The following is a 15,068-nucleotide window of genomic DNA, read 5'->3' as shown; positions in this document are numbered from 1 at the left end:
TACAACATCACTAAAGACGTCAAAGTGATTCTGTATCTTATTTTCGCTATGTTGGCAATGCTCTTATTGTGGAGAATTATTCGGGCTGTCAAGAAAAATATGAAGAAGCAGATCCGCCGCGACATGGCAGCAGTCTCTTTAGCATCTATAAGAGAAACGTAATGTTGAGTAAGTAAACGGAAGAGCTGTTCCGGTAAGCGTGTGCGCGTATGTACAGTGATAGTGATGTACTGTTTATTGTGCACAAACTCAAGTGTCTTCAGTGTTAAGTTCTTGTGTGTAACTGTGCAAAAGAAAAGTAAGCAATAATTAGTCGTAGTAAATAGTTTATTAAACTGGGTTTTATAATGAAACTTTTAAGTTGATTTCAATTCAGGCGTTTAAAAATTTTATTATAGGTATTATTGTCTATATGACTATTCTGTAGTTACTATCTTTAAACTGCAGTATTTGGATCAATTTGATTATTTTTGATAAATGACTAGTAAAGGATTAACAGAAGTTAAGAAAATTTACGAAGCTGCAAAAAGCTTTTCAAGTAATATCAATAAAGAATCTACCGAGAGACGCGGAAATTTAGACAGAGTAAATAAATTACTTGTACAGATTGGTTTAATCGAAAAAGAGTTAAGCAACTTTAAAACTCAAGTTTTAAAAGAGAGTCAGAGCCCAGAGGAATTATTGGCAGCAGCAGCGCCCTATATAAAAGAAACTGAAAAACTAAATTTTAATTCCAGACAAACACTGCTAGAACGTTTAAAAAGTATCGTTGAAATATCAAAAATGTCGACAAACACCGTAGAATTTTTTAGTTTGGCTAGTAAATTAGTTCCAAGTCAATTTGATGGTAACTCCGAAAATTTACAGTCATTTTTAGATGCATTAACTTTACTTAAAAACAATTGCGAAAATCAACTTGCTAACGCTGTAGCTTTCGTGAAAACTCGTTTGACCGGAAAAGCGCGAAGTCTTATTACGAATGAAAATACAATTGACGACATAATTTTTAAACTTCAAAATTCGATTAAAGGCGAAACTTCACAATTATTGACTGCAAAAATTTTACATCTGAAACAAAACGATAAAGAAGCCGCAAAATATGCTTCTGAAGTGGACGCATTAGCGCAAAAATTACAAACAGCCTATATTACAGAGGGCGTACCAGCGGAAGTTGCCCAACGGTACACGGTTGAAAATACTGTGCGAGCATTTAGCCAAAATGTCAGTAGTGAAAGAGTTCGATTAATAATGGAGGCTGGCACGTTTTCTTCGGTACAGGAAACTATTACTAAGTTTGTGAATGTTAGTTCGTTGGCACCGTCTTCGGCAAACATTTTTCAGTTTAGGCAAAACAATTTTCATAATGCGCGACGTCACTTTAGGGGCACAGGTCTACGTAATAATAGTTATAACCAGCATTTCGATAGGAGTTTCAATAGATATTCTAACAGTTACAATAGAAATTCTAATAATTTTGGAAACAATAGAGAACAATTTAGAGGCAGTAATAGAAGCAGAGGCACATTTAATAGAGGTTTTAATCGTGGTAACACATCTGCTAGGTACTATAGAGGCTCTAGTCCTAATTTTGTTGGCTTTTCGGAGTCGGGAAACGGATTGGAGCACCAATCGAGCCAAGAAGCGACTCGGTTGGGCGATATGTAACCATATATAGTTTTACTCTGACATTTTCAAATTTTGTGAAAGTTGAGTTAGAAATGACTGGTTCAGTTAGTACGCTACTAGTAGACACCGGAGCTGACATATCAATTTTTAAACGTTTATCAGTAAATCCTGATCAAATAGTTGATTTTTCTCGAGCCACTAGCATCAAAGGTATCACAGAAGACCTAACTAATTCATTAGGTGTTGCAAACACAAATATTTTTATCCAAGGGTGTACGTTACCTCACAAATTTCATATAGTTGATTCTAATGTTCCAATACCATGTGACGGAATATTGGGTAGAGATTTTTTAGTTGCTTACCAATCAATAATAGATTATTCTAAGTGGAATATGACGGTACACTTAAAACACAAAAAGTTAACAATTCCAATTTTAAGCAGTCCTGAAAAGAATGTGTGCCATATTCCTTCTAGATGTGAAGTTATTAGAGAGATCGACGTTTTGAAACATTTGACACACGACGTTGTGGTGTTAAATAAAGAATTAAAGCCTGGTATATACTTAGCTCGTAGTATAGTATCTCAAAAACATCCGCTTGTAAAAATCTTAAACACAACATTTGAAAATGTAACTGTAGACATATCTAATCTTGAAACTATCAGTCTCGATAAATTTAACATTTACAACATAGAAACAGAAAATCAAGATAGACATGTTCAACTCTTAAAAGAACTTAATCAAGATGTCCCAGACTTTGTTAAAAAAGATCTGCTACAACTTTGCGAAGATTATTCAGACGTTTTTGGATTAGAAACAGATAAATTAACATTTAACAACTTTTACACACAAAAATTAAAAGTTATTGACAAAAAACCAATTTATATTAAAAATTATAGAGCTCCCAGAGCACTTAAAGATGAAACAAATCGACAAGTTGAAAAATTGTTACATAATAATATAATCGAACCATCTTGCTCAGCATACAATAGTCCGGTTCTATTGGTTCCTAAAAAATCGCAAACTGATCAGAAAGCGTGGAGATTATGTATTGACTTTAGAGCTGTAAATAAGGTACTTATAGGAGACAAGTTTCCGATTAATCGCATAGACGATATTTTAGATCAACTTGGTAGAGCAAAGTGGTTCTCAGTAGTCGATTTGTTATCAGGATTCCATCAGATAAGGCAGCAGCAGCGATAAGGGTTCATATCGATTTACCAGATTGCCTTTTGGACTTTCAGTCAGTCCCAACAGTTTTCAAAGAATGATTGTTATTGCTTTTGCCGGAATAACTCCAGAAAAAGCTTTTTTATATATGGACGATTTAATAGTAATAGGCTGTTCAGAAAAACATCACTTGAATAATTTAAAAAGCGTTTTTGAAACTTGCAGAAAGTACAATTTGAAATTAAATCCCAAGAAATGCAATTTTTTTAGAAAAGAGGTCACTTTTCTAGGTCATAAAATAACAGACAAAGGTATTTTGCCCGATGAAACTAAGTACGATATTATAAACAAATATCCGACGCCGCGAGCTGCTGATGAGGTAAAAAGGTTCGTTGCCTTTTGCAACTATTATCGAAGGTTTATACCAAATTTTGCAACTATCACATTACCTTTAAATTCGCTAACTAAGAAAAATGCTGAGTTCGTATGGTCAAGCGAATGCGAAAGTTCATTTAACCGTTTAAAGCAAGCACTAATTAGTCCTCGCATTTTGCAATATCCGGATTTCTCAAAACAGTTTATTTTAGTTACTGACGCATCCCAACTTGCTTGTGGTGCAGTTCTTTCACAAAATTTTAATGGTCAGGAACTACCTATAGCTTATGCATCTCGTATGTTTACAAAAGGCGAGTCTCACAAACCAACTATTCTTAAAGAACTCACAGCTATTCACTGGGCAATAAAGTACTTTCGTTGTTATTTATATGGACAAAAATTTTTAGTAAAAACAGACCATAGACCTCTTGTTTACTTATTCTCTATGAAAGACCCGTCGTCCAAATTAACCAGAATACGATTGGATTTAGAAGACTTTGACTTTGATATAGAATATATAAAAGGAACAGATAATGTAGGCGCAGACGCCTTATCTCGAATAAATATTTCGGATTTGCAGGAAATCAGAAACACGGCTCAAATATTAGCAATTACCAGATCAATGACTAAGACAAACCAAAATTTTAATAAACACACTACTACTGGGGATAAACAATTATCACGTACTGAAGAACCTCAGATTTATGAAGCCCTTAATAATTATAATGTATTGAAATTTCCTTCCTTAAGATTTGAAATTGATAAAGAATGCATTCACATTATTATTAATTATCGCAAAAAGAGCGCTCGTTGTGGGCTTTCAATTACTAATGGCAATTTTTCATTACCGAAACTATTGTCTAAGCTGAATAACATGGCTGGTGATAGTAAGTTTACACATTTGCGATTGAATTTAAATGACAAGATTTTCACACGGTGCACCGTAAATGAATTAAAGGAAGTAGGGCATAAAATACTTTCAAAAGTTAAAATTGTTTTATGTAAAGAAAGAAAATTAATCAAAGACAATGACGAGAAACTTAACTTAATCAAACAATTTCATGATGATCCTATGTTAGGTGGACATTGTGGCCAGAAAAGATTATTGAAAAAATTAAGGTCATTTTATCTCTGGAAAAATATGTCACGTGACATCGCTAAATATGTTAGGCAGTGTCATAAGTGTCAGGTAAATAAAGCCGCCGTTAAACACATAGAACCTTTAATTTTAACTCCAACTCCTCAAAAAGCTTTTGACATTGTCTGTATAGATACAATAGGACCACTTCAAAAATCAAATCACAATAACTGTTATGCAGTGACGCTTCAATGTGAACTAACTAAATACATCGTAATACTTCCAATACCCAATAAAGAAGCTTCCACAGTAGCACGAGCTATATTTGAAAAATTTATCTTAGTATATGGACCTATAAAAGAAGTAAGAACTGATTTAGGAACAGAATACAAGAATAAAATTTTTGAAAGTTTAGCAAAAATGTTAAATACGCCGCATAAAACTAGCACTGCGTATCACAGTCAGTCCATAGGTGGATGCGAGAGAAACCATAGAGTTCTTAATGAATTTATGCGAATGTACATTGATCAAGCTCATACAGATTGGGATATATGGACAAATTATTACACTTTTTGTTATAATACGACTCCTAGTACTTATCATAACTACACACCTTTCGAGCTAGTATTTGGTAAAAGAGCAGACCTACCTGAAATATTCAATGGTTCTCGTGTAGATCCTTTATACAATTTAGAATCGTATGATCAAGAATTTCGGTTTCGGTTGCAGTTAGCGCAAAATAAAGCTCGAGACTTTCTTGAAAAAACCAAACAAAAGCGTAAGTTGCATTATGATCAGCAAACTAGTCGACTACAAATAAGTCCGGGAGATTTTGTGCTTATAACCAACGAAGATCGTCAAAAACTAGATTCTTGGTTTGATGGTCCGTTTGAAGTCATATTAATTGAAGGTCCAAATTGCATTGTTAAAGACAATAACAACAAGCAGATTAAGGTTCATAAAAATAGAATTAAGAAATATAATGTCTCTTGATAATTAAGTTTAGTTCTAAGTTAGATAAACAGGCCTGTCTGTAAATATTGTAACTATTATAAATATCGAAAGTACACAGTGTAAATACCCTAAATACTGTACGTACATTTAATTTATAGGTATATTATACTATTCTTAGCATTCATCGTGCCGGTAGTGTTCAACGTGCGAAGTGTTCAGTCATTAGTATTCCTACTGTTTTTTATGGTGGGCAGAATCTTAATGGGTGGTTGGTATTATTATTGTTGGTTTTTACTGTTTAAAACACATGAATTATACGCAAATTGGGATAGAAATATATTTAGGTTAGGTTAAGTTAAAGTACCACTGACTATACTTTATGTTATTGCTATAGTCGGAAAAGTAGTAGGTACAGAGAAAATTTTATCGTAAAAGTAACTATATTTTGAGAGTGTATAGCTTTAAGTACTAAAGATTGCAAATTTGTAATTAAATTAACTTTAAACAGTTTTAATTAACTTGGCATCAGTAACCTTTTTTTTAGTAAAGTGCCCTTTGCAAGTGGCCATAGCAAAGGTCATTCTCTAGGAAAAGGAGGTGTAACATAGTTAGTTGAAGTTGTAACAGTTCATTGACATGCATAGCTAAGTATTATTATTAACCGTATTGCATCAATCGGTTCGCTATTATAAGTATTTTATGTATACACAGCAACCTATATTATATTGTATGAGTAGGCATAATAGAGTACGATAAATATAAGCGATTTATTCATTAAAGATATATTGAATACAGGTAACTTGCCGGAGTATCATTTACTACCTTTACAAGCATAGCAGCTTCGGCCCACCTGCCCTCGAACGCGTTGGGTGCAGGCTCGCCCCCAGGTATATTCAGCCCTTCTGGCGCTGCAGCGCCGCTCGGCGCATTGCCCCTCTTCCGCTGCGTCCTGTCAGTCGACAGGTCGAGTCTTATCATTTTGGTCGGTTGATCAACTTCCAGGTTCATACTCCTGTGTGCCCGAACCCTTTTATCCCTTTTCGGGCAATCAATAATTGCCTGGCATCAACGGTAAAAAGGGATGCAACCAATGAGCACCCGCCCAATCGTCGCGCCCCGTCTTAACTAATCAAATTTTAAACTTGATTCGCCTATCAGCGCTCGGAGGCGAATAATTTTATTGGTTTGCAGAAATATTAGTTATCTGCAGTTGTTTATTGTTGGCGCAGGCCCCTTTTAAGGCGCCCACGGAGCGGCGACGTCCCCGGGAATATATGCTCGCCTATAAACAGTTGACTTTGAATAAACCGGATATTGCACCGTGCATGGCGTGTTTTGGTGCGCTTGCAGTCGCATGGTCTGCCGTTGTCTGTGGGCATGTCCGCATATCTGCAGGGCATACTCTAGGAGCCATATTTGCAGGCAAACCCGCCGCAGCCTGTGCGTCTTTCCCGCGATACCCGATGGATGGGCGTAGGACACGCCCGAATGCAACAAAAGCACCTACTCGACCCCCAATGAACACCTACAGAGCACAGCACGAAAAATTTATTAAACTCATTGCAGGCACGACGGCGGAAAAGCTCGTCGAGACCCTCTCAGGACTGGAGCACAGCCTGCCGCCGGGGATCGAGGAGGAAGGCGCGGTGCTGGTGCCTCTCGAGGCCAACTTCCAGCTGCCGAACGTGTTTCTCAACACGCGACGCATCAACAGAGTGGAGAAGCTATTTGCGGGGCACGGCCGCAGCGTCGGGCAAAGCCGGGCCGCAGAGCAGGTGGTCGCCTGGCTCGATGAGATCCAATTTGAGTGCAAGGAAGCGCACGGGGCAGACCACGAAGAGCAGGCGCAGGCGCTAAATGCCATCCTCGAGGACCGGATGGGCCGCTAGCCATTGCGCGCAGACCAGTGGACACCGTCCATAAACAGCATCCCGCGGCATGGGAGATCCTTGCAGTGGAGCCAGGCCGCATCTGGAGCCTGTCGACCGGCTGCTTTTGCTTGCAGGGAATCCTCGTATAGCCTGGCTGTTGCCGCGTCTACTCGGCTAGCCACTCGCCCAGAGCACTACGCATGTTTATGCCCTCATGAATGGCTGATAAATACGGAGCCCCGCCTGCAACACTGATATCCCGTACCAATAAAATTCAGTAATCCCTTTCACTGAAGACCGCTGTCGGGGACATATTTATTGGCAGGGAGGCCCCATTAGGCGGGGCAGAACACGGAAGTTCTTATAATGGCGGAGGTTAGTTACAGCACGGCTGCATTTTTGCTGCGCTGCTCGCCGTAGTGGCAGCAGACACGCAGCCGTACGCGATCGTTGAGTTGCTGCCGATAGTGTGCGAGCAGAAGGGCGTGGAGGTGGTCTATGTGTCCTCCAAGGCCGCAGGCTGCAGGTGGATGTCATCGCATGCACGATCTGTGTCGACCGCAATGAGGACTCCTCCCGCGCGCAGAGCCAGATCAACAGCGTGCTGAAGTAGGTGGCGGACCAATAAATTAACGGGAGTTAAATTTTTGCCGCATCTAGGCCTATAATTTACCGGACTCTCGAAGGCCTGTTATTCATGTTTTGGGGCCCCCCGCCCTTGCCTTGCATACATGCGCGGCGAGCATCGAAGCGTCCATCTGCCGTAAGCTGGCCGGAGTGCTTCGCGCTGTAGCTGTGTAGGCCGCCCATAACCCGTAGGCGAGGCGTGCTGGCGCAAGCATCCCATACATGTGCGCTTTTTGTTTAAACATGCTTGTGCCTCCTAGGAAGTATCCGCAGCATAGGCGCCTCGCGGGCCTGCTTGCTTCACATTTCCAGCCGCTGCCGCCAGCGGGGCTCTGCCTCTCAAAGGTATTAGCTGGCAATCGCGCAGAGACAAACATCAATCATATTTGCGCAGTGATGAAACGTGGAATACGGGATCCTCCAATGTGATGCAAGCGCCAGCCGCACATAACCATAGGCGGCACCAGCCCAGGCAGGAGCCTGGATTGCCAGCAGCCAAAAATATGTGGGCTCTATCGACCGGGATTTTAATTATTAAATATGCTCTGCTACAATCAGAATTTCTGGGACAATTCCGATACATCAAAGGTCCTGATGGCGCCAATCAGAGGGCTGTGCCGGCAGTCGCCCAATCATCGCGGCATGCGCGACATGAAACACGCTTTGATGAGAGCGCCGCCGCTCAATGGAAGGCAGAGCGCTCTTCCGATGCGAATGCAATAAGCTGGCCGACGACCAATAAAAATTTGCCCGAGCGCCCGGCTCGCTTAAAAAAGACGCCCTCTACTCGGCCATGGGCAGCGAGAAGAAGGGCGAAGAGGGAATCATGAAAAAGCTCTTCCCGGAGCAGTCATTCATGACTGCAGACGCCGAGATAATGTCGAACGGCGTCGTGCAGATATCCGTGGCGCTTGTCATGGTTTTGGCGTATACTTCTCGAACGTGCGCAACACCCCGAACCACCCGGCCTTCAGTGTCGGCGACGGCTACTTCTCGTGGATCGCGCCGGTGTTCAGCGTCGAGGACACCAAGCTGGTCAGCCTGATAGGGCTCGACGGCTTTATGTTCCTGCAGACGATCAAGCTGCGATCAGCGCCTCTACGCGCTGCGCGACACGGCTGTGCAGAACATCGAGAAGGAGGTCGACAGTATTTTTAGGCGAATGGAGCAGTACTACCGGCGCGAGGCCGCCCTTGTGCGGTGCTCGTTCGGCAGCGACGAGCGGTCCCTCACGAAGGCGGCCACCCCGGACGGAGGCAGGAAGTTCGGCGTCGAGGAGAAGGTCATGCTGGCCAACCAGTTTTTCGAAAAGTCGGACGGATTCACGAAGGTGGAGCACAGGAAGTCGTCGCTGAAGTTCCACCTGACGTCCCTGAAGGAGCTCTCCGAGAAAATAGAGCAGGAGATGGCCCGGCTGCAGAGCGAGTACGAGGGCCCGGACGGCGGAGGCGGCGGGGAGGACGGGCCCAGGAGCCTGCGGAACCCCGAGGTGCTCGCCAACTCCAAGAAGGACACGGTCGTTTCGCTGGACCAGTCGCTTTTTCTGAGGGCGGACCTCTCCAAGGACGTGTCTTTCTTCTCGCTCAAGCAGCTCTTTGCCTTCAGGAAGAACAAGAAGCTCTTCACGCTGGATCTGCCGGTGGGCAAGAAGAAGGCGTTTGTCACATTCAAGGACGCCAAGACCACCGGCATTGTCATGCAGAGCCGGATCGGGTCCAGGGTCTTTGCATGCAATGCGGAGTCTGCGCCGGCGCCCAACGATGTAATATGGCGCAACGTCACGAAGAACGAGGCATTCTGCTACATGGCAAAGGTGGTCTCCTCGGTGTTCTTCGTAATGATGTACATCCTCTTCTACTACCTGGTCTTCACGATCACCACGATTTTCAGCGCAGAGACCAACCCGGAGAACTGGTTCATAAAGCTCATCGAGAAGTAGCCGTTTGTCTTCTCGGTCTACAACGGCGTGCTGATCCCGCTCGTGTACAACACGATTCTCTTCTTTGTGCCGATAATCATCTCGTTCCTCCTCAACATGCAGGGCATAACGGCGTACTCTACGTTCCAGGTTGAGCTCATGAACACCTTCTCGCTCTTCCTGTTCTTCAACGGCTTCTTCTCTGCCTTCTGCGGGAAGGTCCTCATGGTCGCCATTCCGAAGATTTACAACCAGCAGCAGACTGTGAAGGAGGCCATCTCGAAGCTGGGCCTCTCGATCATCCGGTCCTCCATCTTCTTCTTCAACACCATCCTGCAGCGGCTCTGCATCGGCACGGCGATGGTCCTCCTCAAGCCGGCCCCGTTCATTTTCAACTTCCTCATCACGCCCTTTGTAAAGAAGAACAGGAGACAGCTGAAGGAGCTGGAGTTCGCCCCGCCCATCGACCTGGGAAATGCCATACCGAACATCCTGCTCATCTTTCCGATGGTGGTCGTGCATCAGCCCCATTATCATCGTCCTCGGCTGGCTCTTCTACTCCGCCAACTACTTTGCCTACAAGACCGAGCTTCTCTATGCATCGCGCAACGAGTTAGAGTCGGGCGGCATTTTCTGGAAGTACTCTGCCAAGTTCATTATCTACTCCGTCAGCATACTGCACTTTGCGACTGCAGCAAAGATATACGTCGCGGGCTACGGCGGCATCGCGATCGGCCTGCTTCCCCTCGTGCTCTTCACCTATTTGTACTTCCATGGGCTGAAGCAGATGTTCGAGCGGAGCTGCGAGTACACGCCCATCAGCACTGTGGAGGAGGACTACCTGGACGAGTTCGGGACGCGGGCGGTCGAGGACCGCCTTGCGCTCCTGGAGAGCTGGACCGAGAAGGCTGAGGAGGCGGACGACGATGTTCTTCCGATCACCGAGCTCCACAAGGAGTCGCCCGCCCAGTCGAGCCCCTCGCTGTACCGCGACCCGGCCATGGCCACGAGTATTTCCACCCTAATTTTCCCAAAAAACTTTTACAATGTGCTGAGCTACATCAATGACTGCGACAAGGACAACCTGTTCAGGCTCAAGTAGGCATTCATGCGGAGGTCCTCCCTCACTCGCCGCGCGGCACCATAGTCAGGGTGTGGATACTTCAGAATTTCTGCAGCTGAGGACGTAGTATGATTTATAGTAACCGGGCTGCATCCCAGGATTCAGCCTCAAACGACAGCAATTAAATATTTTTACATAGCTTTAGGATATCTGCCTCGGGCTGTGCTGGGCGCTGCATCCCAATGGGCGGGAATTATTGATGGCCCCGCGCCTTAGCCATCCTCTCCGAGCTGGTATTGCAGATTATTTAAGAATTGTCATGTGTGTCTTTGGCTATTGCCACAAAGCATCTGCTGTATACGGCTCCGCCAACAGCATCATTTCAAAATAGCCCCAAGGGATATTTATTTGCGAGATAGCATTGCCATGTCTTCCATGTATGCGTGTATCGATGCCCATGCACCATTGCTGCGTTGTAGCATAAATTGATCGCTGCATTGAGATCCATTCATATTAAATAGATCCTGCCGTCGCGGCTGGTCTACCATTCACTGCAGGCCCTTTCTACGACACAGCAACAGCAGGCACATGGAATGCCCATGCCGCGACACGGCCAGACCGTCTATTATGCATGGCCCATATCTGCGGCAGCCTTATCCCTGCTCCTTTGGCGGCGCACAAAATTTTAGTCCATGGTCCACGGCAGCGCAGACCCAGGCAGGCCCTGTCCTGCCCCTCACGGCGTATCGCCATCGCCGGACAGCCAGGACCTGTCCCTCTGTGCCGCAATTCTGCGGCCGACGGAGCATCCTCTGATATGGAGACTGTGATGGCGGATGCATTTAGGGGAGTTTCTGCCTACTTTAAGGGACAAGAAGGTGGGTGGGTTTTCTCGCAATTCAGATGGGCCTGGCTCCATCTGTACCTGAATCCGCTGCAGGCCGGAAGCTCGCTGCCAATAAACTGTATTGAATGGCAAGGTTCTCTAGTTTTGGCTTTTGGGCGGGCGGCGGCAGTCCGGGAAAACCCACGGGCAAATGTGCCGCATTGAGGTGGCGGTCTGGGGCAGTCTGCAGGGCCATGCGGAGGAGGGCGTGGCTCGGACACCCCGCAGGCTATTTCGGCGGTAGCCATGCGGCGATGTCCAGCGCCGCCGTAGTCTCCTGGGCCCGAGGTGCGCACCGCTGCCTGCCATGGGCCGGCTCAGCTTCATCGCGGCACATTTGCCCGTGCAAAGTGGATAGCGGGCCCGCTAAATATGGCTCGATTAATTCCTCCGGTGGCCATTATCGCACGCGCCTCCTAGCATTGTCTGCCGCCGGAATAGCCTGCGATCGTCGCAAGGGTATTTATTTGATAGGGACACATTTATGGTGCCAGCATTTAACGTTTCTGAAACCACACACGCTGGCATCCCAGCACTGCCGCGCCTTCCAAATAGCAAATTGGTTCCTGGCGGACCAGCCATGCTGCATCGGCCCGTGGGCTATAAGCCGCCATCACCTCTGCCTTGATTGGACGGAAAGGCAGCGCCTCCATTGGTCTGCGGCCGTTTTAAATACCATGCCGCCGGGGGAGACATGGCAGGCAGTTATGTAGGGTCGCTGTTCAGCCGCATGTTTTCCTGCTCCGGCGGCGAGCAGGATGGCCGCCCCATCGACAGCTCTGCTGGGCGCTATGGGCCGCCCACCGTGCGCTCCGCGAGATTGTGGACGGGCGGCCTTCTTATCCATGCCCGCAGATGGGCGTATTCGTGGGCGGCGGGCCGCTAAATGCGTCCGCAGATACCCTGCCAAAGCCGCCCGAGCAAATAGATGGCGACGGGCCGTCGGCGGCAAATATGCCCCTGCACCAAAACACGCCCAGCTTCAATGCGCAGCCCGGAACCACCCACGGCGCATGTTTCAGGAGACATCAAAACAGCTGCTCCAAATTCCACTAAGTAAATCACCCCCTGCGTTTCATTCTAACACACGTTTAACATATGAAACTCTGTTTTGAAAAGAATATATATAATCCAAAAGTCCTCTCCTCTAAGATTGTCTTTATCCTATTGCTGGCTGGACACCCGGCGCCAATAGCTGGACTTTTACTGACGGACGTAAACTCGGGGGATGACCGTGTGAGGGTCACACAGAAGTCCAGGATCATCTATGAGCTGCCGCCAACAAAGAACCCGGCACTGCTAGACATCCATAAATACGGGCTGGTCCCGACTGATGTGCTGACGATCTACAAGAATCCAGATATCTCACAAATAATCACACCGCCTGGCGTAAACAGCCTGCTGATGAAGGAAGTTATCAACAGAGGCATAGTGAACGGCACGAGGTACCCCATTGTGAGCAAGTACCTGATCACCGAATATGATAATACGAATAAGCCGAAGGAGTGCAAGGATCAGAGCGGAGACAAGTGCGGGGACGGCTATGCCCAGGTGACCGCTGTCGAGGTGCCGCAAAGCTCTGGCAATCAGAAGGACCAGGGCAGCAGCTCCAATCAGGACTCCTCCAGCAACAACCGTAAGCGGAGGCACTCCAGCGACAGCACCGACAGAGTTGGTTTGAGTTGGAATCTGAGAATAGCAAAAACAAGGCGACAGGCAAGGACCCAGACACATTGGGCGGCAAGCCTGTGCTGAGCAGCAATTCCCTAGTGGGCGATGCGAGCGACTGGTGCCCAGCCTCCGTCAGAACTGGCCTGGGCTGCGGTCCGCAGGGCTCTGCGCCAGGCTGCGACGGCTCCGAGGAGGGCGAGCAGAGCATGGATCTCTCCGGCACACACCGCGGCTACGGAGCCCTTCTGCCAGGGAATGTCAGGAGGCATCTTGCTGGCCGGCGCACTGCTGCCGACGTGGCGAGGGAGAAGAGAGCCATCCGGGACTGCATCCGGCAGGCCCGGAGGCTGCGGTCCGAGGAGGACATAAGGAGGGAGATAGCGGTGCTGGTGCGTGAGAGGAACATGCATCAGAGGATTCGCGCGAGGTTCGAGCGGATGACTGGGGAGACGATTGCAGCCTGCGAGAAGCGCCTTGCGAAGCGGGACGAGATAAAAAATAAGAAGACCGTGGAGGGAGTATACATCGAGGGGCGGCTACGAGGGGCAGCTGCTTTTTGACCATGACAACAGGAAGCTTGATCTGGTGATGAAGGTGCACCGGTCGGCGATAGCGGGCTCCAAAGCCACGCTAAGTGGCGGCGAGCGTTCCTTTGCAGGCGTGTGTTTTCTGCTCAGCCTCTGGAGGTCCTTCCGCTGTCCTGTCAAAGTACTCGACAAGTTTGATGTCTTTATGGATGTCATAAACAGGCGGGTGGCCATTCGCACGCTGTTTGAGTTTTTCAAGGAAAATGAGATGCAGGTTGTTTTGATCACGCCGCTGTCCACGGATGAGCTGGTGGACGATGAGTGCGAGATAAGGGTGCTATCCAAGGAGCAGGGATAGCGCGGGCCATCCGTGCATGGACGGAGCCTGGTGTCTTATTGGGCTATGCATGTGCTTGGTAAATAAACTTGTCGCCACAGCTCTAGTAGGTTGCCTCTTATGCTGGCGCAAATTGGCTGCGGGACGGCTTTGAGTCTACGCCTTTGGCGGCCTGTGGAGTGGCGGTGCCTGTCTATGCGCCATCCCGCAGGCCTGCAAATTCAATTCCGGGCATGGTGCCATACCCTGGCAGCCATGCACCGGCCATCCTGACCGGATCCCCAGCATGCACCATCCATTGGGCCCATGTGCTACACCACATACCTGGCGCAGGCGTCCATTGGTCCGTTACAGTACATTAGGAAGACGCGCCGCAGGAGCATGCCGGATGTTGCTGCGATAATAGAGCATTTCAATCTCAAGGTTGCTGCGAAGGACCTGCTGGCATATGTGGAGGCGCACAAGGAAGCGCAGGCCGGTGTGCAAAGCGAATCACAGCCGAGTGAAGCAGCGCCAGCACCGGGAGACGAGGCCACCGTGCCGATAAAGGATCCGCTGGAGGCCCCGCCCGAGGAGCATCCGTTGGAGAATGCATGGCCTGGCGAGGCACTGCCATCCACTAGATATACGGAGACGAACGACCTGCGGAGCCTGTCAAAAAGGGAGTCAATATCGCAGATGGGCCTTAAAGATGTAAGGCCTGGCAAGCTGGCAATGCTGCTCCACTGCATTGACTTGCTCCTCATTAGAAGCGTATCGGCCGCGGACCTGGTGGTCTACGACGGCACAGCTGCTCCCCAGCTGATAGCCCACATGCAAAACAAGAACACCGGCGTGCTCAACTGGCTCGGCGCGTCTGCAGATCTTAAATATCTGTTCAGGATGATGGCGCACGCAGTCGTTCTGAAGAACTACAACCTGCTCAACATGCTCATTGAGTGTGCACAGCGCTCCAAGCTGGACAGG

This window comes from Ips typographus, linkage group LG14, assembly GCF_016097725.1.
Source record: "Ips typographus isolate SLU linkage group LG14, UJ_Ityp_2.0, whole genome shotgun sequence".
Lineage (NCBI taxonomy): Eukaryota > Metazoa > Arthropoda > Insecta > Coleoptera > Curculionidae > Ips > Ips typographus.
The sequence above is the reverse complement of the archived record's forward strand: the minus strand, read 5'-3'. Positions refer to the sequence as shown.